The 22637-nt window shown below is 45.2% G+C and overlaps 1 long non-coding RNA gene across 1 annotated transcript; it reads left to right on the top strand.

Annotated features, from left to right (window-relative positions):
* The first annotated feature begins 62 nt into the window (after window positions 1-62).
* On the top strand, window positions 63-4885 carry LOC119141870. The gene is made up of 2 exons (XR_005102067.1): window positions 63-172; window positions 2018-4885. It is a non-coding gene; the product is annotated as an uncharacterized LOC119141870 (long non-coding RNA).
* Window positions 4886-22637: the final 17752 nt, after the last annotated feature.

The raw sequence follows: 22637 nt of genomic DNA on the forward strand, positions 1-22637 counted from the left end.
TTCTTTTGGACACTGTATTCTTCCCGAAGACATTAATTCTTCTCTTCTGTCTCCAGCAATGTGCTGCTGAAAGAGTACAGTAACCTACTCAAAAACAGCAGAAGCTTTTCCTCAGCTTGTGTCTTGGATGGATTGTTTTGAATCAGTAAGAAGGAGTTCTACTGTACTACCTGTAAGTAGATGTCCTAGGTTTCCTAGCACAGATCCATACAGTTCTAGAAATATTTCTTTATATTTATATATATATATATATATTTCTTACAAAACTTAAACAAGAAGAATGATTTTTAGGGGTTTTGCTCTATGACTATAGTAATGGTCTTTTTCTAGGGGAGACTCACCATTTGGTCAGCTCAACCAGTCCTTATTTCAGTCAATTCCAGTCAGCTCAGTGGTCCTTATGCTCACCACCCACAACAAGAAGTAGCAGGACTACAAGGCTGGAAGAGGGGAAGCGCCAGACTTTCCCTTCAGCTGTTGTATCGGACAACTAGTTTGCTAGTTGCTGCAGCTCAGACACTTTCCCCTTGGACTGTGGGACACTAACCCACACACGGTAGTATACTATGACTCCACCACTCGCTTCAGGAGAACGACTTCATATTCGTTAGCTAACCAAAACCAAGCTTACTCAGCTTCAACAAGAATGTTGGGCTGTTGTATTAGGGATGGGGGCTGCCAAGCAGCAGTGCCCTTCAGTGCCAGTCGAAAAGGGCAGGAGAAACTGAAGGGAAGGAAGTACTCAGCAGCCTTTCCCTGACCTGCTATAGGCTAGACTCACCATTTTACTCAAAAAAGGACAGATGCCCTGGGGATTTAAAAAGCAGCACACAGAATAGAGATTTGAACTCAATCTCCTTCTTCCTAGATTAAAAATAAATAAATAAATAAATCTGTCTCAGGCATGATAAGAATATGTTAAGGGCAAGGGGTAGAGGGGCAGAATGTCTTACTCCCTCTCCCCCCTCTCCTGTTACCGAAATCTCGGAATGAAGAACTTATCGACACCAATGTGATGTAGATAAGCAGACACTTCTTTATTGACAGGCAGGTGCGTGAGCGAGTCCTCTCACGATCAACGCACGCCAGGTCTCAAAATCAGACACCATATATAGAACTTATTCATACATATTCATTAAGTATTCATGCATAACCATGATATTTCCCGTAAAGCATTAACATATTCTCCTGCTATATCCGATTCTGCGCAGTAGAGCTTAGAAAGGTCTAGAAATGGGTCTGGGGTATGATTTGGGTAGGTGGTATATGAGTCGGTGGTCGCGATCTCCCCCTGCCGGAATTACCTTTTACTAAAGTTCACGGTTTCTTGGCAGGCACCTACAAGCTGTTCCAGTCAACTCTCCCCGGTTTCCATTAGTCTCATATTCTGACATTTCAGTACACTTCTACATACAATAGACCGGTCAAATACAAAGAAACCTTTCAACCCTAAAGTTATTACCTAAGTTTTAACAATGGTTCCAGCCCCTTCTTCTAGCCTTGGTACAGGATGTACAGAAGATCTCATAGCAGCTTTTACTGTGCAACTATAAGTTTCATTAAAAATATTTCTTATCCTTCTATTTTTCAATTTTATAAAATTATTTTATAAAATCAATTAATCAATCAAATAAAGTCAATCAATCTTAACTTATTAACAAATCAATAACACTCCCAGCAGACAGAAGCAGCATTCTCACTGCAGATGTGTTACCAAATCAACGGCTTTGCCTCTGACACACATCCTCAGTTACGGTTAACATGCTATGGCTATGCACCATTTTATAATACCTCTGTATAAGTTACATTCTACAAGCTTAGTGAAAAGTGACAAAAGGAACCCTTGTTTTTTCCATCACCCCACTTTTCATCCAGCCATCATAAAAACTCTTAAGCATTTTGTCCTTGAAGTATTTTCAAAAGCTTAAATGTCCTGATAAATTCATGTGATACCCTCAAGTTGCACTGTGACTTAACTCCTGCTTTGCTGTAATCTCCCCCTGGCCGTGAGGCACAGATGGTCCATTAGCAATTACAAGGTGCTCTCTGGAAGGCATTCAAGAAGGAGACCCAACACTGCCTGGGTCTTCATTCACCTGTCAGACCCTGCAGAAGGCCACAGCAGTCCCAATTAGAAGGCGTTACATGATGACTGAAAGGTGGGAAAAACCCTTTTCCTGATGTAACATGTGTAGAAAATAGAACATGTAACTCTCCCTGTCCCACCCATCGTACGGATCTCAGCTTGCTTTCTAGGGCTGGCAATGCTTTAAAACACTGTCTAAAAGTTTGTTCATGTTAACCATCTCCTCCTTCAGTAACCTGTCCTTTCAGGTCTGCTTGTCTTAAGAGTAAGACACCAGATGTTTATATACGTGGATGAGTTTGTAAAATAAACAGATGTGCAAAATCCTTGCAGGAGCTCTGACATCCTGGTGAGTTCTCCTCAGCCACAGTGGGTAAGTGCCTGCCCCATCCTTCCAGTGACTTTGGCCTTGGGAACTGGTGGGTCTCAGCTGCGTCAGAGTTAGGTACAACAGAGTTACACCCCGATGAACCACGTCAACCCTGGGATGTCTCACCAGAGCAATCCCACCTGTTCTGCCTGGATTCTGGCACTGTCTAGAGGATACAGTTCTCCTCAGGTCACACCTGGATGAGATGCTACAGCCCTACACAAGGGTGCATTATTTGAGCGCTGGAGGACCTGTGCCCCTTACTTTGAGATATATTCCTAATCACAACTTTAATCAAAAGCCTCTGTTAACTTCCTCACTAAACAATATTCCCACTTAACAGTAGTCATAATCAGTCCAACAAGGAAAAGGGAGTTTAACGGTACCCGCTGCTCCACAGGAGGCAGTTTACTCCGTTCATTGCCCAGCATCTTGGTGATTTGAAACGTTTGAACATTTGAAAGATGGACAGCAGGCTGCGCTACACACCTGGGCTCCTCGTTCTTCTTGCCTACTTGGATTTCCACAGTTGCCCACCCCTGAGAGCTCTCTCTCCAACTTTATCCTCTTCCTGCCTGGCTGCCCGCCCCTCCCCTCTTCACAGCCGCGTTTTTGCTTTCTGTTTTCTCGTGAAGAGCCTGGCAACCTTACCTTTCAAGAGTATTGTTAGACAGGTAAAGCCACAATGAACTTGAACCAGCTCTGCACTTAATCAAAGCTAGCTCATCTTCCCTTCTCTCCTCAGAGGAGCTCTTCAGGTTTTTGCACTCTGGAGTGACTGGAGGCACCTGCAGTGGAAATGTGGAAGCGAACAGGTGGCAAGGACCGACCTGCCCAATGGCTACCTTAGCTCTGAAAGGCAGGTCCCTTGGATGGGTTTGCTCAGTCAGCTGAGCCAGTTCTGGCTGGATCACCGCACAAAGTGCCACGGCCAACCCGCATCAGCGTTACTCTGCACTTGGGCAAGGTGGATGACCTTGCCCGTCCCTGCGGCAGCAGGGCCACCTTCAGCGGTGGAGGCCTTTGTCAGCATGCTGTTTATGGACCTCACATAGCTCTGCGGTTTCTGCTTCTGCCCCGGGGCTGGCAACTCCTCAGCTGATGTGCTGGCCAGACCAGCCACGTCCTCTCCAAAGAGTTCCTCATGGTGCTCAATGAGGAACTCCACCAGCTGTGTCACCTGCACACAAGCAACCACTGCTGGTTTCCACCTAGGTGGCTGAAAAGTGACTCGAGCACAGTCTTTCGCACTCCTGACCCTCGCTTCTGTGCAGAAAGCTGCAGCTGTGGGGCTGCTCTGCCCAGCAGCTCCCCCACGAACATTTGCTCAGGAGAAGCGGCAGCCAGGTACCTCTGGGCAGCAACGCTCCGGTGGGGATGGAAGGCTGTAGCTGGCTGGTAAACAGAGCGTAGCTTCCCCATCACCTGCCCCAGGATGTCCAGGGGGAGCGTGTGCCCCTTGGGTGGGCTGAGGAGGTTTGGCCCCACGCAGATGGCCAGGTTGCCCGTTGTGGAATAAATCGCCACAACAGCTGAACTCTCCTGATTTACTATTCTTTTTATTTGCCCTAGAGTGCACTGCACTATTTTAAAGTGATGTGCCACAGTGATACACCGCAGACTCCCCTCCCCTTATTCCAGTGTGACTCATGCAACATCTGGCTTGCTGGGAAAAGCTGCTTTAAAAGCCATTCTTTTAAAATGCCTAGGATGGAACGCACTAACATTATTAAAAAGGCAAGGAACAGCAGGGCGTAAGGTCTACTCTAACAGACTAGCAATCACTTTTGATTAGGGTATGTAACGGAAATAGGCTTTAGGTTACCAGATCAGATCATTCACTTCTCCAGAATTTGATACATGACTCTCATCAGAGCTGCTCTAGAGAAACGGATCTCTTAGTTCCCATGTAAACTCCAGGCAAACAGTAGCAAAGCGCTGATGTCCTGAAAATAAGTTTTCATTACTTTTTTGTATATAGATGATTAGTTTTTTAATGTACACTATTTCACTGGTGCTAAAAGTACTATATTCCACTTCACATGGCTTGTTTCAGTGACAGCCTTGTACTGTAAATTCATATCGTGTACCTCCTTTTTCTTAGGATCCACAAGTTGCGATGCCTGCAGTTTGTAGTCCCTGCATGCACAGGCTATCTGCCCTGACTGAAACCCGAGAGGATAACAAACGGTGATTTCTTCAGACAGCTTCCCTATGCAGATGTCCCAAGAACCCTTTGGAAGAGTAACCCAGAGAGGGTGCTTCAGGGAAACTGCAGGCACGTCCAAAGCATGGAACTAATGAGCAGGACATGCACGGGAGAGTCTGTGTTCCGTAGCCACCTTATAGCTTGAAGTGAGCGATTTTTCTTGCTTTCCAAATCCATTTTCCTCCTGCCTAATACAATTGGAAGAGTGAGTTCCACCACATTTTTTGTGATGGACTAAATGTATTCTTTTTTAAAATCAGGTGTCACCTTCTCGGCTGTGCTTCACGGTATGTGCTGTCCCCTTTTTCTATGTACAAGAAACTCTACTGAAGACAAGAGCGTTGATGGTTCTATTCAGCTGCAGGGGAACTGCCATGGAGGCTGTAAGAGAGGGGCAGGGCCGGGCGCAGGCCGGGGGGTTTATCCGTTCTGAGCCCCTCGACCCCTGCTGTGCATATCTGACAGCCCTGCCTCGCTCACAGCTGCTGTCCCAGAGGGAACAAAGCCCAGGAGAGAAAGTTCTCTGTCGGCTCAGGGGAAGCACACATGCATGGGTGCAGCACGCTCGTGTTGCAGCCAAAGTGATAAACCAGCCTTGCTTAGCGCAGCTCTCCGTGCAAAAACCTCCGTGGCTGCAAGGATCTCAAGCCTCGACTCTGAGCGCTCGATGGAGCTCCCTCCCAGCCAGCCGAGATTCCCGACCGTCCTGACGTGGCGCTTTCCCTCCCAGCAGCGCCCATGCCCATTGAGTGCCTTTCGCTTGCAGCCGGCTGTAATGCCGGCATCACCCCTGCACTCCAGTTTTTGGCCTCTCTGAGTGTTGCTCACTAGAATAGCCCCGAGAGTGACACCCCCCCCCCCCGCCCCGTGCCGGCTGCCCCCATTGTGTCCATAGGGATAGCGGTTTGCCTGCGGGCATGGTGGGATGGTGTTTCTTCCAGGAACCACATGGATGGCAGGGTGAGCCCTGGGGGGGCTTGCGCCGCCCGGGCTCAAAGCTGGGGAGGCGGATTCCCCGCTCGCAGGGACTGGGGGCGAGGGGAAGTGTTTTAGGGACGGACTGTGGGGGCCGGAGGGAGGGATTTGAGGGACGGACGCCGAGGAAGGCCTCCTGCCTGCAGAGATGGCTCTGGCCCAGGGCAGGGCCCTTCTCTGGATGCCACGGGGTCGATTGCAAAGGACCAGGCTGCCCCATGCAGGGAGCAGGTGCGTGCCGGGGCTGCCAGGGGGCCCTGCCTGGCTGTTCCCAGCCCAGCCCCGGCTGGGGCCAGCCCTGCGCTGCAGCCCTGGGGCCGAGGCGCAAGGAGCCGGGCATTGCTGAGGGTGCTGCACCCTGCCGGGCCCCGCCGCCAGCTGCCGGCTGCCCTGGGCTGCCCCTCGCTCTCCCCAGCTCTGCCTGCTGCCAGCGCCGGGGGCACCGCCACGGGGCTTGCCCCCTGCCCACAGCTGCCCTGACCCACAGCTGCAGCTGTACGTGGTGCCCACATCGCACAGCTGGGGCGGGGGTGGCAGGTCTCTCTGGTGGCAGCCTGGGACTGGGGGCAAAGCCAAGCCCGTCCCTCGCTTGTGATCTTTGTCCCCAGGGAGAGCCAGTGCAGACGTGTGCTGCGCTGGAGAGTGTCGCGCAGGGAGGTGACGGCCGACTGCAGAGCAGCACTGAGACCCGCGCGACAGCAACGGCAGCCAGTGGCCGCAGAGCAGCCCAGGGGAGCTGGTTCCCTCGACGGGCCCCAAAGCAGCCTTCCTCAGCCCCTGCTTTTGGTGACGTGTGGAGCAGCGCAGGGATGTCTCTCAGGCTTCCAGGCCTGAGGAGGCTTTCCTCCTCAGGGGCACTGTTAGAAATCCTGCTCCCAGGATTAAAGCACCCCTCCCCCCATGGATCCGAGGCTGTGTATCCAGCCCCCTGGAGCTGGGTACAGGTGCCCTGAGGGGTCTCTCTGGGAGGATGGGGCCACCTGCCTGGTGGCTCTGACACAGAAATGATGAGCTCAAGCCCTGTGACTGTGGCTGGCCGGTTCAAAGCCTCCAGGTGCCTCAGCCTCTGTCCCCAGGAGCGTTTATCCCAGGCACTGTTTCAGGGTGTGAAGATGGGTGCCGGTGATGTTCTGGTGCCTCCACCTGGCTCCCACTTCAAGGTTGTGATGCCTGAGGTCAGGGACCACCTGAAGGCCTTGGCAGAGATCTTCAGGGACTTTGTGTTCCATCTTGTGTTGCCTTAGGGCTACAGCGTGCTGGGGTTTGGGGGCAACAAGGTTATGGTATGCCAGAGGTCAAGCGAGTGAAGCGTTAAAGCGTGTTATTGTTATGGACAGAATCTGGGTTTGTTGGCTCTGTATTCCTGGGGTTATGGTAGTGTGATCTTATTATGTGTTCTTTGTGTGGTTTTGGTTTGGTTTTTTTTATGTGGAGAGTGCCTTTTTTCATCTTTTTGGCCTTTGCAGGGTTTGGATGGGGGCCTTTGGTTTGTATACAATGTTTCTTCTGGTTGTTTTTCTGCTGTCTGGTGGATGGTGGTGTTTTTTCTGTCTTGTCGACCAGTAATGATGGTTTCTATATCTCCTGCAGGTCAGGCAGTGTTACTTCTGATGTGGTCTGACTCATTTCTGGTGAGTTGGTAGGTAGGTATGGAGGACTTGTGGTCCCTCCATGGAGAATGACTGCTAGAGGACTAAGAGGCAGATCTGTGGAGGGGTGAGAGGACTGCTGGCCCACAAGTAGTGACTGTCAGAGGACTAAGTGTACTTGAATTTATGCGGGCTTCCAAATTCATGGTTGTTTATCCTGCCTTGAGGAATAGCCATGGGAAGTCACCAGCCACGCAGAAGAAGAAGAGGATTCCCAAGCCTGTGTGGCTTTCTGGTTTTGCTTTTGAGTAAGAAAGTCTTGTCTCTCCGTGAGTACAACTAAACCGGTCAATTTTGTTCACCACAGAAATCAGGGAGCAGAATTTTTGGGCTGTGCCTCACATGGCTCCCAGGGCATGGTGAGAAGCAGCAAGAGAATTCCTCCCTGGCACCTTCTCCAGGGGAACAGTGCTGCACTTTCACCCGGTGAGCTCTGGTTCTTCATGAGTGCATAAGTTTTTGAGTCAATTTTCTCACCACAGGAAGCAGGGAGAAGAACTTTTGTGCTTCTCCCCACATGGTTGCAAGGGCAGGGTGAGAAACAGCAAGAGAATTCCTTCCTGGCACCTTCTCCAGGGAGCACTGCTGCACTTTGTCAAGGTGAGTTTTTTGGGCTGTGCATGACTGCCAATGAAAAGAGGTCAATTTTGCTCACCACAGAAAGCAGGGAGCAGAACTTGTGCTCTGTGCCTGACAGGGCTACCAGGGCAGGGTGAAAAGCAGCAAGAGAATTCCTTCCTGGCACCTTCTCCAGGGGAGCAGCGCTGCACGTTCCCAAGGTGGCTTCTTTTGGAATGTGAATGATTCCAGGTATGAGAGGTCAATTTTCTTTTTCTCAGAGCAGAAAGCAGGGAGCAGAACTTTTGTGCTGTTCCTTACATGGCTGCAAGGGGAGGGTGAGAAACAGCAAGAGAACTCCTTCCTTGCACCTTCTCCAGGGGAGCAGTGTTGCGCTTTTACTTTTCCAAGGTGACTTCTTGGGTCTGTGTATTATTGCAAATGTGCCGTGTCAATTTTGCTCACCACAGAAATCAGGGAGCAGAACTTTTGTGCTGTGCCTCACATGGCTGCCAGGGCAGGGTGAGAAGCAGCAAGAGAATTCCTTCCTGGCACCTTCTCCAGGGGAGCCGTGCTGCACTTTCCCAAAATGTATTTTTTGGCTCTGCATGAGCGCAAAAGGTTTTGGTCAATTTTTCACCACAGAAAGCAGGGAGCAGAACTTTTGTGATGTGCGTCATATGTCTGCCAGGGCAGGTTGAGAAGCAGCAAGAGGATTCCTTTCTGGCACCTTCTCCAGGGGAATTTCCCAGGTCCCGAGAGACTGCTGGTGCCGGCTGCAAGGGCGCTCCCAGATAAAGGGTGGTCCTGTGTGATGTTGGGGTTGGAATTGGTGATGTCTCCTTTCCTTAGTCACGTTAAGGCTTTGCAGTGACAATTTGGTGCTTCGCTCCTATTGCTCTTTTGTCATATCGCTCACAATAGCTACTGCTGTTTCCTTTTATCATATTGCATGCTATTTTCCTGTATTATAATACAAGAAACTGCCTTGGATATGTTTCAATGATTGATATGTTTGATCGATTTGATGTGGAGTTCATCTTTGCTGGGTATCCAGTCAGTCAGCAAGACATAATTTGGCGTAGTGGGCAGCATATGAAGCAAAAATGTCTTTATTTAGGAAAAAAAAGGTTCCTCGACTTGCTATTGTCAGGTGGGAACCATTGCCTTATGGTGTTTGGGCCAGAGTGGTCTGGTGGTGCTGGGCAGTTGGGCCATGCCAGGGACAGAGGGACGGGAGTAGGGGAGGGGGCGGGGGAAGGGGTTTAGGGAGGGACGGGTGGGGATGGACCAGGGTGTGTGGGGGTGGGGGGTGGGGCAAGGATGTGTGTTTGTGGGAGTGGGTGTATGGGGGGTGGGGGAGGTGGAGGCAGGTGGGGGGGTGTGTATTGATAAATCGGGGTGGGGTAGGGTGAGGGTGTGTGTGTTATTTAGAGAACAGAGTGGGGAGTCTGGGGGAAGGGTTTTAGGGATGGTTTGATGGAGGCCTTTAGGGAAGGACCGGGGGGTTGGGGGAAGGACTTTAGGGCTGGACGGAGGTTGGGGGAGGGACTTTAGGGCTGGACCAGGGTCTGGGGGAAATGTTTTAGGGCCAGGGCGGGGAGGTGGAGGTGGGGGATGATTTCAGGAACAGCCTGGGGTGGAGGAGGGTGTCAAGGGAAGTCTTTCAGGGTTGTTTGGGGGGACGGATTTTAGGGACAGATGTGGTGTCTGGCGGGACGTTTGATGCCACTGTATAGATTCCACTGTGTATACATTTATGTCCAGGGATTCTGTTAAGGGAAGGCTGCTGGCTCGGCAAAGGGACAAGATGTCTGAGCTCCCCAGTTACCACGCTCTGATTTGGTGTGTAGCTCTACGTTAAACACACCTGCGCACAAAGGTTAGGCCAAGCTGACTCTCTAAAGCTGTTAGAAGTGACGAATTAAGGGACCTCCCATCCAGGGAGTCAGCCTTGGGAAGGATGGGGAACAAAGAATGGATGGGGAAAAGAACTCCGTTCTCTTCAGTGATGCAGAAAGAGCCTCTGGGTGAGGACGTTGTGGTCGCAGGAGGAGACAAGCCGATAAGAGTGCTGCGATCCGCAGAATGTTGGTTGGAAGTCGGGCAGAGGTAATTGTTGTGGGGGGAGATCGCGACCTCTGACTCAGATAGCCCCCCGAGAGAGGGCAAGGCCCCGCTTGGGGAGCACGGGGAGCTAGTAAAAAACCTCAGCAGTGCTGTCTGAGGGTGTGTGCTCGTTTGCATTAAAGCAAGCAACTTGTAACCCATCCCGTGCCTGACTGAAAATGCATGTGTAATGCGCTATGAGTGTGCAAGTGCTCTGCTGTCCATAGTGCGTGCCCTCGAGGAACTGGGTGAGCACGCTCAGAGGAAACATTCCCCCGTGCTCCCAGCACTGCCATAAAGAATGCCGGCCTTCTGAAACTTGCAAGCAAGTCTTAGAGGGCTTTTCTCCCTGACCGACTTTATGGTATCATTCCCACCATACTGGAGAAAGCAAATCTTTTTCTGTTTGGTGGTGAAAGCAGCTTGGGGAGCGTCACTGAAGTGCAGCACTTTTTTAACCTCAAGTCTAAAGTGCCACCGGTCCTACCGTGGAATACATCCTTCCTCAGGCTTTCAGCAAACGGAAAGGATGCAACAAACCCACCCCACTAAGACGTCCTGCGCTTTTTTTATCTTCCCTGGAAGGTGGGGACATGACCCTGTTGGGCCATCTGTGCCACCTGCCTGGGAGCCAAGATGGTGCCTTTACATTTCAGGCTAAGCACTTACCTTCTTTTTTTTCCTTTTCAGCGACTTTAGAGCCATCCTTAGGGAGGCTGGTTAAGCTGGTTTATGTACAGCTGGTCGCCAGTGGAGGGAAACGGTAAGCTCCGCTATTGCCTCTGGTGTTTACTTGTTACCTTGTCGCTCGTTTGAGTGATCTTACCGTGCCCCGGCAAGCAGAAGCTATCACGCCACTTTAGGCCTTGGTCTAATAGTCATGCAAAGCAATACTGAAAGTCATTCTGAGATCTGGAACAGGCCCCAATGTGCATTTTATAAAAGTGCATCTTGGCTGCTCTTTATCTTTGCATGGGTTTTTTTCCCTTTTCTCCCGACTGTTGAAGCTCTGAAAGGCACCGATGAGCTGCTCTCCCTCAGTTTGCTCCTTTGCCTTTGGGGAGTGCGGTTCATGTTTTCTTCATGGCTTTGCAGAGGAGAAAATCCATGAATACACAACCTTGCTTGAATTGATCTTGCTGGAAAGTGGTTGAAAGCTTATTGCTGCCCCATCTTGCAAATGGCATACATTCTGGTTCTCATTTGATGGGCAGCATGTCGGCTTGTCAGATAACTGTAGAACAAATCAATTGCTCAAAGCAGCAATGCTGATAGGGAGAGTTTACGTACTTCCTTGCACAAAGCAGTACTGGGCTTTTTTCCCTCTGCGTGTGTTTCTGTGCAGACATGTGCGTGAAACAGAGGTGTCTCTCTGTGCCACAGGTGGGACTGATGACAGCTTTTCATCTCATTTCAACTAGAATTTAAACAAAGATTCTGCCTGCAAAAGAATTAGAGCAGCTGTCCTTGTTTCCCAGAGCAAGCATCCAAGCGCTGGAGAGCAGTTTGCAGGATCAGAACCTGAGCCTGCTCTGGCTGGTAAATCCTCAGGAGAGGAAAGAGAAACCCCAATTTTTTCAATACAGATCTAGTTCCCTTAATATGTTGAGCAGCAGAGGGGGGTGAGATGGGGCGGTGTGGTGACAGGAGAGGGACAGGAGAGGGACAGAGGAATGAAGAGAACAGGGGTGGAGCTGGGCAGGGAGTGGAGGAAGGAAACCCCTGCTGAAGAGCCAGCAAACCATGAAGTATTCCTATGTGCTAAATTTCATCACACTAGCCTGTTTCCACAGCAAAGACTCCAAAGTTACCCAAAGAAACAAGGAAAAGAGCAACTGGTACTAGTGATGGCAAACACGATGGAGTTCTTGGCAGCATGTGGAAATAGATAACTACTGTAGGAAGTTCTATGACCTAAACTGATGGAAATAAATCTCTGAAACATTTAGGGCAGCTATTGCATAATTTTTATGTCTGTCTGACTATCTATCGATCGATCGATCGATCTTGCAGAAGACCAAGTTGCAAGACCCTACAGTAATATACCTCTGTTCCTGGTAATAATACTTAACCTTAAGACTTAACCCTAAGACTTAACCCTAAGACATAACCCTAAGACTTAACTTTAAGAGTTAGCCCTAAGACACAACCTTAAGACTCAATATTAAAACTCAACCTTAAGGCTTAACCCGAAGACTTAACCCTGAGACTTAACCCTAAGACTTAAACCTAAGACCTAACCCTAAGACCCAACCTAAAGACCTAACCCTAGAGACTGAACTCTAAGACTTAACCCTAAGACTTAACCTTAACACTTAAACCTAAGACTTAACCCTAAGACCGAACCTAAAGACTTAACCCGAAGACATAACCTTAATACATAACCTTAAGAATTAACCATAGGACTGAACCCTAAAGACTCAACCTTAAGACATAACCCTAAGACTTAACCCTATAGACTTAACGCTAAGACTTAACCCTAAGAACTAACCCTAAGACGTAGCCCTCAGACTTAACCCTAAGCCTTAAATCTAAGACTTAACCCTAAGACTTTATCCTGACTCAGTCCTAAGACTTAACCATAAGACTTAACCTTAAGAATTAACCTAAAACTTAACCATTAGACCTATCCCTAAGACTTAAACCTAAGAACTAACCCTAAGACCTAACCATAAGAATTAACTCTAAGATTTATCCTTAAGACTTAATGCTAGGACTTAACCTTAAGATTTAATCTTAAAACAGCCAGAAGACATAATCCTAAAACCTAACCATAAGGCCTAACTCTAAGACTTAAGCCTAAGACTTAACTCTAAGACTGAACTCTATAAATTTATCCCAAAGATATAACCCTAAGACTAAATCTTAAGACTTAACCCTAACACCTAAACTTAAGACTTAAGGTAAGACTTAACCCTAAGACTTAATCCTAATACCTAACCCTAAGAGCTAACCTAAAGACCTAACCCTAGAGACTGAACTCTAAGTCTTAACCCTAAGACTCAACCTTAAGACTTAACCCTTTGAATCTATCCCTAAGACCTAACCCTAATACCTAGCCTAATGACCTAACCGTAAGACTGAACCCTAAGACTTAACCTAAAGACTTAACCATAAAACTTAACCTTAAGACTTAACCCTAAGACTAAATTGTAAGACTTAGCCCTAAAACTTAACCCTACATATAACCTTAAGACTTAACCCTAAAACTTGATCCTAAGACTCAACATTAAGACTTAACACTAAGACCTAACCCTAAGACCTAAAATAATGACCTAACCAGAAGACTGAACCCTAAGACTTAACATTGAGACTTAACCATAAGTTTTAACGCTAAGACTTAACCCTAAGACCTAAACGTAAGACTTAGCCTTGAATCTTAACCCTACGACTTAAGCCTAAGACTTAATCCTAAGACTTAAACTTAAGACTTATACTTGACTTAAACCTAAGACTCAATCCGTAAGACTTAACCTTAAGACCTAACCCTGAGGCTTAAACTTAAACTTAACCCTGAGACTTAATTCTAAGACTTAACATTAAGACATAACTCTGAGATGTAACCTTAAGACTGATCCCTAAGACTCTAACCCTAAGACTTCACCTTAAGAGTTAACCGTAAGACTTAACGCTAAGACTTAACTTTAAGACTTAACCCTAAGACTCAACCTTAAAACAGAACCTTACGACTTAACCCTGGGACATAACCTTGAAACTTTACTGTGAGACATAACCTTGAGACTTAACCTTAAGATTTACCGTTAAGACATACCCCCAAGACTAAACCATAACACTTAACTCTGAGACTTAACCCTAAATCATATCCCCAAGATTTAACTCTAAGACTTAAACCTAAGACTCAATCCATAAGATTAAACTTAAAAATGAACCTTAAGACTTAACCCTGAGGCTTAACCTTAAACTTAACGCTGAGACTTATCCTTAAGACTCAAATTTAAGACTTGTCTCTAAGACTTAACCCTGAGACTTAAATCTAAGACTTAACCTTAAGACATAACCCTGAGACCTACCCTTAGGACTGATCCCTAAGTCTTAACCCTAAGACTACACCTTAAAACTTAAGACTTAACCCTAAGACTTAACCTTAAGACAGAACCTTACGACTTAACACTGGGACTTAACCCTGAGACTTAACCATGAGACTTAAATCTAAGACTTAACCTTAAGACTTAACCCTAAGACTTAACACTAAAACTTAACCTTAAGACATAACCATAAGACTCAACCTTAAGATTTAAACCTAAGCATAACCATAAGATTTAAACTTAAGATTTGACACTAAGAATTAACACTAAGATTTATCCCCAAGACTTAACCCTGAGACTTAAACCCCAGACTTAACCTTAAGACATAACCCTAAGACATAAACCTGAGACTTAAGCATAAGACTTAACCTTCAGATTTACCATTTTGACTTAACCCCAAGACTTAATCATAAGACTTATCCTTAAGACTTAATCGTAAGACTTAACCCTAAGACTTAACGCTAAGGCTTAACCTTAAGGATCAACCTTAAGACTTAACCCTAAGACTTAAACTTAAGACTTATCCCTAAGACTTAACCCTGAGACTTAAACCTAAGACTTAACCTTAATACCTAACCCTAAGATGTAACCTTAATATTTAAGATTAAGATTTACCTTAAGACTTAAACCTAAGATATATCCGTAAGAATTAACCTTAAGACTTAACTTTAAGACTTAACCCTATGACTCTAACCTTAAGACTCAACCCTGAGACTTAAACCTAAGACTTATCCATAAAAATTAAGCCTAAGACTTAACCCTAAAACTTAACCTTAAGGCTAAACCTTAAGACTTGACGTTAAGACTTAAATATAAGACTTAACCCTAATATTTTACCCTAAGACTTAACCCGAAAGCTTAACCCTAAGACTTAACCCTAAAGACTTAACTATAAGACTTAACCCTAAGTCTTAACCTTAAGACTTAACTTTAATATTCAAACTTAACACTCAACCTTAGGACTTAACCCTTAGACTTAACCTTATAACTTAACCCTAAGACATAACATTAAGAGGTAACCATAAGACTTAACTCTAAGACTTAACCTGACACTTAACATTAAGACTTAACCCTAAGAAATAATCCTAAAACTTAACCCTAAGGATTGACATCATAATGACATCACCTTAAGACTTGATCCTAAGACTTCACCTTAAGACTTATCCCTAAGACATAACCCTAAGACTTAAATTTAGGACTTAACCATAAGACTTAACCCTAAGACTTAATACTAATACTTAACCTAAGACTTAACCCTGAGACTTAACCTTAAGACTTAACCCTAAGATTTAACTTTAAGACTTAACCCTAAGACTTATCCCCAAGACTTAACCTTAAGACTTATTATTAAGACTTAAATTTAAGACTGAATCTTAAGACTTATCCCTAAGACTTAACCCTGAGAATTTAATATAAGACTGAACCTTAGGACGTAACCCTAAGACTTAACACTATAACTTAACCGAAGACAACACTAAGACTTAAATTTAAGACTGAACTTTAAGACTTAACCCTAAGACTTAAACTTAAGAATTAAACATAAATCTTAACCCTGACACTTAACCCTAAGACGTATCCCAAAGACTTAAACTTAAGACTTAAACCTAAGACTCAAAGCCTAGGACTTAAGATTTAACCTTAAGACTGAACACAAAGACTTAACCCTAAGACTTAAATTTATGAGTTAACCTTAAGACTTAACACTAAGACTTAACCTTAAGACATAACCATAACACTTAAATTTAGGAGTTAACCTTAACACTTAACCGTACGACTTAACCCTAAGACTTAAATTTAGGTCTTAACCTTAACAGTTAACCCTAAGAATTAACCCTGAGACTTAAACCTACGACTTAACCCTAAGACATAACCCTGACACTTAACCTTAAGACTTAACTTTAAAACTAAACCCTAGGACTTAAATTTAAGGCTTAATCTTAAGACTTATCCCCAAGACTTAACCCTGAGACTTAAACCTAATACTTAATCTTAGAGACTTTACCCTTAGACTTAACCTTAAGACTTAACGCTAACACTTATAATTAAGACTTGAGCTTAAGACTTAACCTTGTGACTCAACCTTAAAAACTGAACCTGAGACTTAACCCTAGGACTTAACATTAAGACATAACCTTAAGACTTAACCGTAAGACTTAACTCTTAAGATCAACCTTAATTATTAACCTTAAAACTTAACCCTAAGACTGAACTCTAAGACTTAAGCCTTAAACTTAAGACTTTATCTTAAGTCTTTACCCTAAGGCTTAACCCTAAGACTTAATCCTATCTTAACTTAAGACTTAACCTTAAGGCTTACCCCTGAGACTTAAACTTAAGACTTAACCCTGAGACTTAAAGATTTTAACACTAAGAATTGACCCTAGGTCTTAAATTTAAGACATAACATTAAGACTTAACCCTAAGACTTAACCTTAAAACTTAACCCTGAGACCTAACTCTAAGACTTGACATTAAGACTTAACCTTAAGACTTAACTGAAAGATTTAACCTTAAAAATCAACCCTAAGACTCAACCTTAAGACTCAACATTAAGACTTAACCCTAAGACTTAACCCTGAGACTTAGCCTTAAGAAGTAACCCTAGGACTTAACCCTGAAAATTAACCTTAAAACTTTAACACTAAAATTTAAGACTTAACCTTAAGACTTAACCCTGAGACTTAACCTTGTAAGACTCAACCCTAGGACTTAAATTTAAGACTTCACCCTAAGACTTAACCCTAAAAGTTAACCTTAAGACTTAACCCAAAGACACAACCCTGATACTTAATGTTAAGACTTCACCTTTAAAACTTAACCCTAAGACTTAACCCTGAGACTTAAAGATTTTAACCCTAAGTCTTAAATTTAAGACTTAACCCTAAGACTTAAACTTAAAACTTAACCCTAAGACTTAACCCTGTGATTTAAACCTATGACTTAACCCTAAGACTTAAACATAAGACTTAACCCTAAGACATAACCCTGAGACTTAACCCTAAGACTGAACCCTAAGACTTAACCTTAAGACTTAACCCTAAGTCTTAACCCTGGGATTAACCTTGAGACTTAACCCTAAGACTTATCCCCAAGACTTAAAATTAAGACTTAAACTTATGACTTAACCATAAGACTTAACCCTGAGATTAAATCTTAAGACTTTAACCCTAAGACTTAATATTAATACTTAACCTTAAGACAAAACCCTAAGACTTAACCCAAAGACATAAACCTAAGACGTAAACTTAAAGACATAACTATAAGTCTTATCCTTAAGACTTAACCCTAAGACATAACTCTAAGACTTAATCTTAAGTCTTAACCCTAAAACTTAACCCTAAGACTTAACCCTCAGATTTAACCGTAAGACTTCACCTTAAGACTTAACCCTAAGACATAACCCTGAGACTTAACATTGAAACTTAGCCTTGAAACTTAACCCTGAGACTTAACCCTAAGAATTATCCCCAAGACTTAACCCTTCAGACTTAAACTACAGACTTAACCTTTAAGACCTAACCCTGACTCAACCTTAAGATTCAACCTTGTCTTAACCCTGAGATTAACCTTGAGACTTAAACCTGAGATTAAACCGTAAGACTTTAACCCTAAGTCTTAAACTTAAGACTTTAACTTAAGACTTAACCCTGAGATTTAATCTTAAAACTTTAACCCTAAGACTTAACCCTAGGACTTAACCCTAAGACTTCTCTGTAGGACAAGGCCTCAAGGACAGGAGTCCAAGTACTGATAGCCTGATGAGCAGAGACTTGTTAGAACTTGTAGGGCACAAGCCCTGGGAGCAAAGGAACAAGCTAACTGCAGACCCCTGAGCCGTCACAGCTGAGGAGGCAACCAGACGGACAGAGAAACAAGTAGCCAGATAAGGGAACGGATGGCGCCGATATGTAACTTTGTTAATCAAGAAAGCCACGTAGAAAGAAACCCCATAATTCTGGAATAGAAATTGTTGCTATGTCAAGGTAAACTAATAAGTTCCTATTGTTTTAACGGTGTGCCTTAAATATCAACCAATCCGTGTTTTTTACGCTTAAGATTTAACCAATCAGTGTGTAATATGTAGAAGGTAGACATGTATGCAAGTGTAAGAAAATCACTAATAAACCGACAACTTGCTTGCATCAAGCTGCGTCCTGTCTCTTCATTTGCCGCAAATTGGTGACCCCGACGTGATCCGGTGAAGGATCTGACGTGGAGGGACCCTCGAATCGCCTAACTGAGCGACATGCAGCAAATCCCACAGAACTTTGAATGATCCGCTGAAAGGAAGCAGGAGCCGGCCTGAAATCCCTCCGGAGGTGAGAGGTGAGCTGTGGGAAATCCGTAATGGGGAATCAGGCTTCGTCCCCAGAAGGAGACGTTTATGAGCTTATGAAACGTCTCCCTAACAAACATGAGAAAAGTATTTCTGGGCACGACCTTAAAGCAATGCTTAAGTGGGTGCAAGTAAATATGCCTGCAGTGACTGCAACTACAATTTTCACGCAGGAACTTTGGGATGACACAGGGGTGAAATTGTGGGATTCTGCGACAAAAGGCAATACTGAGTCCCACCGTCTGCTCTCTTCGTGGAGAGCTATTTTTGAGACTCTGAAAGCACAAAAAGAAAAGGCAGAGGAAGGAGAGGAGGAGGAATCGCAAGCTCCTCTAGCCCTTTCCTTATCAGCCTCTAAATCACAGTGCTCTAAACCCCTGGGTGTCAATGCAGTGGGGTATCCGTCAGAAGAAGACCCCTTTGACCTGGGATCGGTAGACCCTGAACAAGAACCTGATTTACACCCTCCTGATCTACGTGATGTGTGGACAAAAATAAAGAAACAAGCCTTAAAGGAGGGGGATTTAAGAATGGCTAAAACTATAGTTGCTCTGGTCTTGTATTCTCAGGGTCGAGCAAGGGGAGCACGATGGGAGGCTCTTTCTTTCTCGGTTGTTAAAGAACTGCGCCGCACGGTTACGGAACATGGTATTTCTTCTCCCTATTCTATAAGCCTGTTATCTTCTGTGTTTGATACTTACATCATGACTCCTCGTGATTTGAAATCTTTAGCACGATTGCTACTAACCCCGACTCAGTACACGTTATGGGAGTCGCATTGGAGAGGGGGACTGCCAGCACTCCTGCTCACGTAAGTTAACCATAATGGTGCTGCATTAGCTGCACTGACAATAGAGCATCTTACGGGCACCGGGGCACGTGCTGATCCTGTAGCGCGGGCTCAACACTGCCCCCGTGCGGCTCTCGAGGCAATTAGAGAAGAGGCGAAAAAGGCTTTTTTCCAGGTTCCTGACGTACAAAAGCCACGAAAAGCTTTTACTAACATCACTCAGGAGTCTCGAGAACCTTATATGCAGTTTATTGATAGACTAAAACAGGCTTTGGAACGTCAAGTAGATACTGCGGAAGCTGGGGATATATTGCTAACAAAACTAGCTGTTGAAAATGCTAATGCTGATTGTAAAAGGCTACTGAAGTCTCTTCCCAACCCGAACCCCGCTCTGGTGGAAATGGTGGAAGCATGTAACCGAATCGGTACGGTTGACCACAAGTTTGAAGCTATGGCTGCTGCTTTTGCAGCGATGCGTGGTGTGGGGAATTGCTATGGTTGTGGTAAGCCTGGTCATTTAAAGAGAAATTGTCTTGCGCGGGCTGCGGGGAATAGACAACAACCTCCTGGTCCTGGAGTTTGTCCGAAATGTCGGAAAGGGCGTCATTATGCTAATCAATGTTGATCTAAGTATGACTTCCAGGGACAACTGATACAGGGAAACTGACGGCGGAGCGCGGGGCAGCGACGCGCGCAGACACAAGTGCCACAGCTGACATTTCAACAGCCTCGGAGAGAAGCACCGACACCTCAAGTCCCTGTCCAGCAACCTCAGGCAGCGCCGGATTGGACCTGGCAACCTCACACACAGTAACACTGCTCGATTCCTCGGTTCGTTTATTATCAACAAATGTCAAAGGACCATTACCCCCCCAATACACAAGCTCCGTTAATTGGTAGATCTTCCACAACATTGTCTGGTCTCTTTGTTTTACCAGGTGTTATTGACTCTGACAGTGTGGACGAAATCAAAATCATGGCATGGACTCCATTTCCACCCTGTACGATAGCTCAGGGTAGTAGAATAGCGCAATTGATTCTGATTCCGGCAAGGGTAAGCTCTCTTATCACTGATCATCCTCCGCAGAGGAGAGGAGGTTTTGGATCCACAGGGTTACCTCACATTTTGTGGGTACAATCCATTTCTCCACAGCGGCCTATGTATCAGTGTACCCTTATTTACAATGACCAACCAATAGCACTAAATGGGATCATTGACACTGGAGCTGATGTCACAGTAATTTCTCAAGCCAAATGGCCTCCGCTATGGCCACTGACTAATGTCTCTCAGGCACTGGCTGGGATAGGGGGGACCAGTAACAGTCGTCAGAGTTTGGAACTAATTCGAATTCAAGGACCAGAGGGACATGTGGCTTCTGTTAAACCTTTTGTGCTGCCTGTCCCTATGGTTTTGTGGGGACGTGATGTATTGTCACAATGGGGAATGTCTATCCGTACACATTTTTAGATAGGGCCATTGAAGTGCGCGACACCCTAAAAATAACCTGGAAGTCTGATGTTCCTATTTGGGTGGATCAATGGCCCCTTCCTTTGGAAAAACTTTGCGCACTTCAAAACTTAGTCTCAGAAACACTGTCCAAGGGACACATTGTACCTTCTACTAGCCCATGGAATTCACCGGTTTTTGTTATTAAAAAACAAACTGGCAAGTGGCGCTTGCTCCATGATCTCAGAAAAATTAATGATGCTATGGAAGATATGGGAGCCCTCCAACCCGGGCTCCCGTCCCCAACTATGATCCCTCGACATTGGCATCTAACCGTCATAGATCTTAAAGACTGTTTTTTCAGTCATCCCGTTTTTTCATTTTTCATCCCGTTACATCCAGATGATGCCCCGAAATTTGCCTTTTCCATTCCAAGCATCAACATGCAAGCTCCGTTGCAGAGATATCAGTGGGTTGTACTGCCACAAGGTATGAAAAATAGCCCTACAATGTGTCAATGGTATGTTGCGAAAATACTCAGTCCTGTCCGAAATGCTATGCCTACTGTGTTATTGTATCATTATATGGATGACCTTTTAGTGGCAGCACAACATCACGAAGTCATGGAGAAAGCTGTAGCCCTTGTCACAGATGCCGTGAATTCGGCAGGTCTCTGTATAGCAACAGAAAAGGTCCAGAAGTTTCCCCCTTGGAAATATCTGGGCTGGCGAATAAGAGCACAAACTATTGTTCCTCAACCATTGCAGATCAATACCAATGTAAGAAACCTGCATGATGCACAAAAATTACTGGGAACAATAAATTGGGTTCGACCATTACTGGGAATTTCTAATACAGACTTGGGTCCTTTGTTTGACCTACTAAAAGGGGACACTAATCTTTGCTCTCCACGTAATCTTAACTCTGAAGCAGATACATCTTTACAAAAGGTTGCCTCGGCTATCGCTTCTCGACAGGCCCACCGATGGGCCCCTGAACTACCTTTTTACTTGATTATTTTAAACCCTGCTCGACAGCCTCATGCCCTGATATTTCAATGGGACCTTCAGAACTCAGACCCCCTGTTAATTATTGAATGGATCTTTTTACCTAACCAGTCTACAAAAACTATTTTGACACAACATGAAATGTTTGCCTCTCTGATTGTTAAAGCTAGATCACGCCTGTTAACCTTATCAGGGAAGGATTTTGTCTGTATTTGTCTACCAATAACAACGGTATACTTACAATGGCTTTATCAGCAATCAGACACCTTTGTTATGGCACTTGCCGACTATACAGGCCAAATAACTTCTCATCCACCTTCACACAAACTGTTTAACATTGACTTTCGTCTGATGTTAAAACCCAAAAGAAGCGAGCAACCCCTACAGGCATTTACTGTGTTTACAGATGGATCAGGCAAATCACATAAATCTGTTCTCCTATGGTGGGATGATCAACGGAGACAATGGGACTCGGACATAGAGACAGTCTCCGGTTCACCTCAAACAGTAGAACTGAATGCAGTTGTTGGCGTTTTCCGAAAATGGAACGTACCACTCAACCTTGTTACACGAGCCGAAGCTTCTGTGCTGCGGAATGTTTCGCATTCACAACTTTTTACCCTGTTACAGGAACTTGTTTTCCTTTTGGACGCTCGATCTGCGCCTTATTTTGTTATGCATATTAGGTCTCACACCTCACTACCTGGTTTTCTTGCAGAAGGCAATCGACGAGCTGATCTATTGACGTTACCAGTTCAAGTACTGCCAGACCGTATTGCACAAGCTAAACGAAGTCACTCTTTTTTCCATCAAAATGCTGGAGCTCTTAAGCGACAGTTTGACCTTACTTCTCAACAAGCGTCAAATATTATTGCTGTCTGTCCTGATTGCCAAAAACATTCTTTCCCATCAATTGCTGCAGGAGTTAACCCTAGAGGATTACAAAGCCTACAGTTATGGCAAACAGATGTCACACATTATTCTGAATTTGGTAACCTTAAATATATCCACTCCTCCATTGATACATTTTCAGGTGCCTTGTTTGCCTCTTGTCA

The sequence above is a fragment of the Falco rusticolus genome, chromosome Z, assembly GCF_015220075.1.
Source record: "Falco rusticolus isolate bFalRus1 chromosome Z, bFalRus1.pri, whole genome shotgun sequence".
NCBI lineage: Eukaryota > Metazoa > Chordata > Aves > Falconiformes > Falconidae > Falco > Falco rusticolus.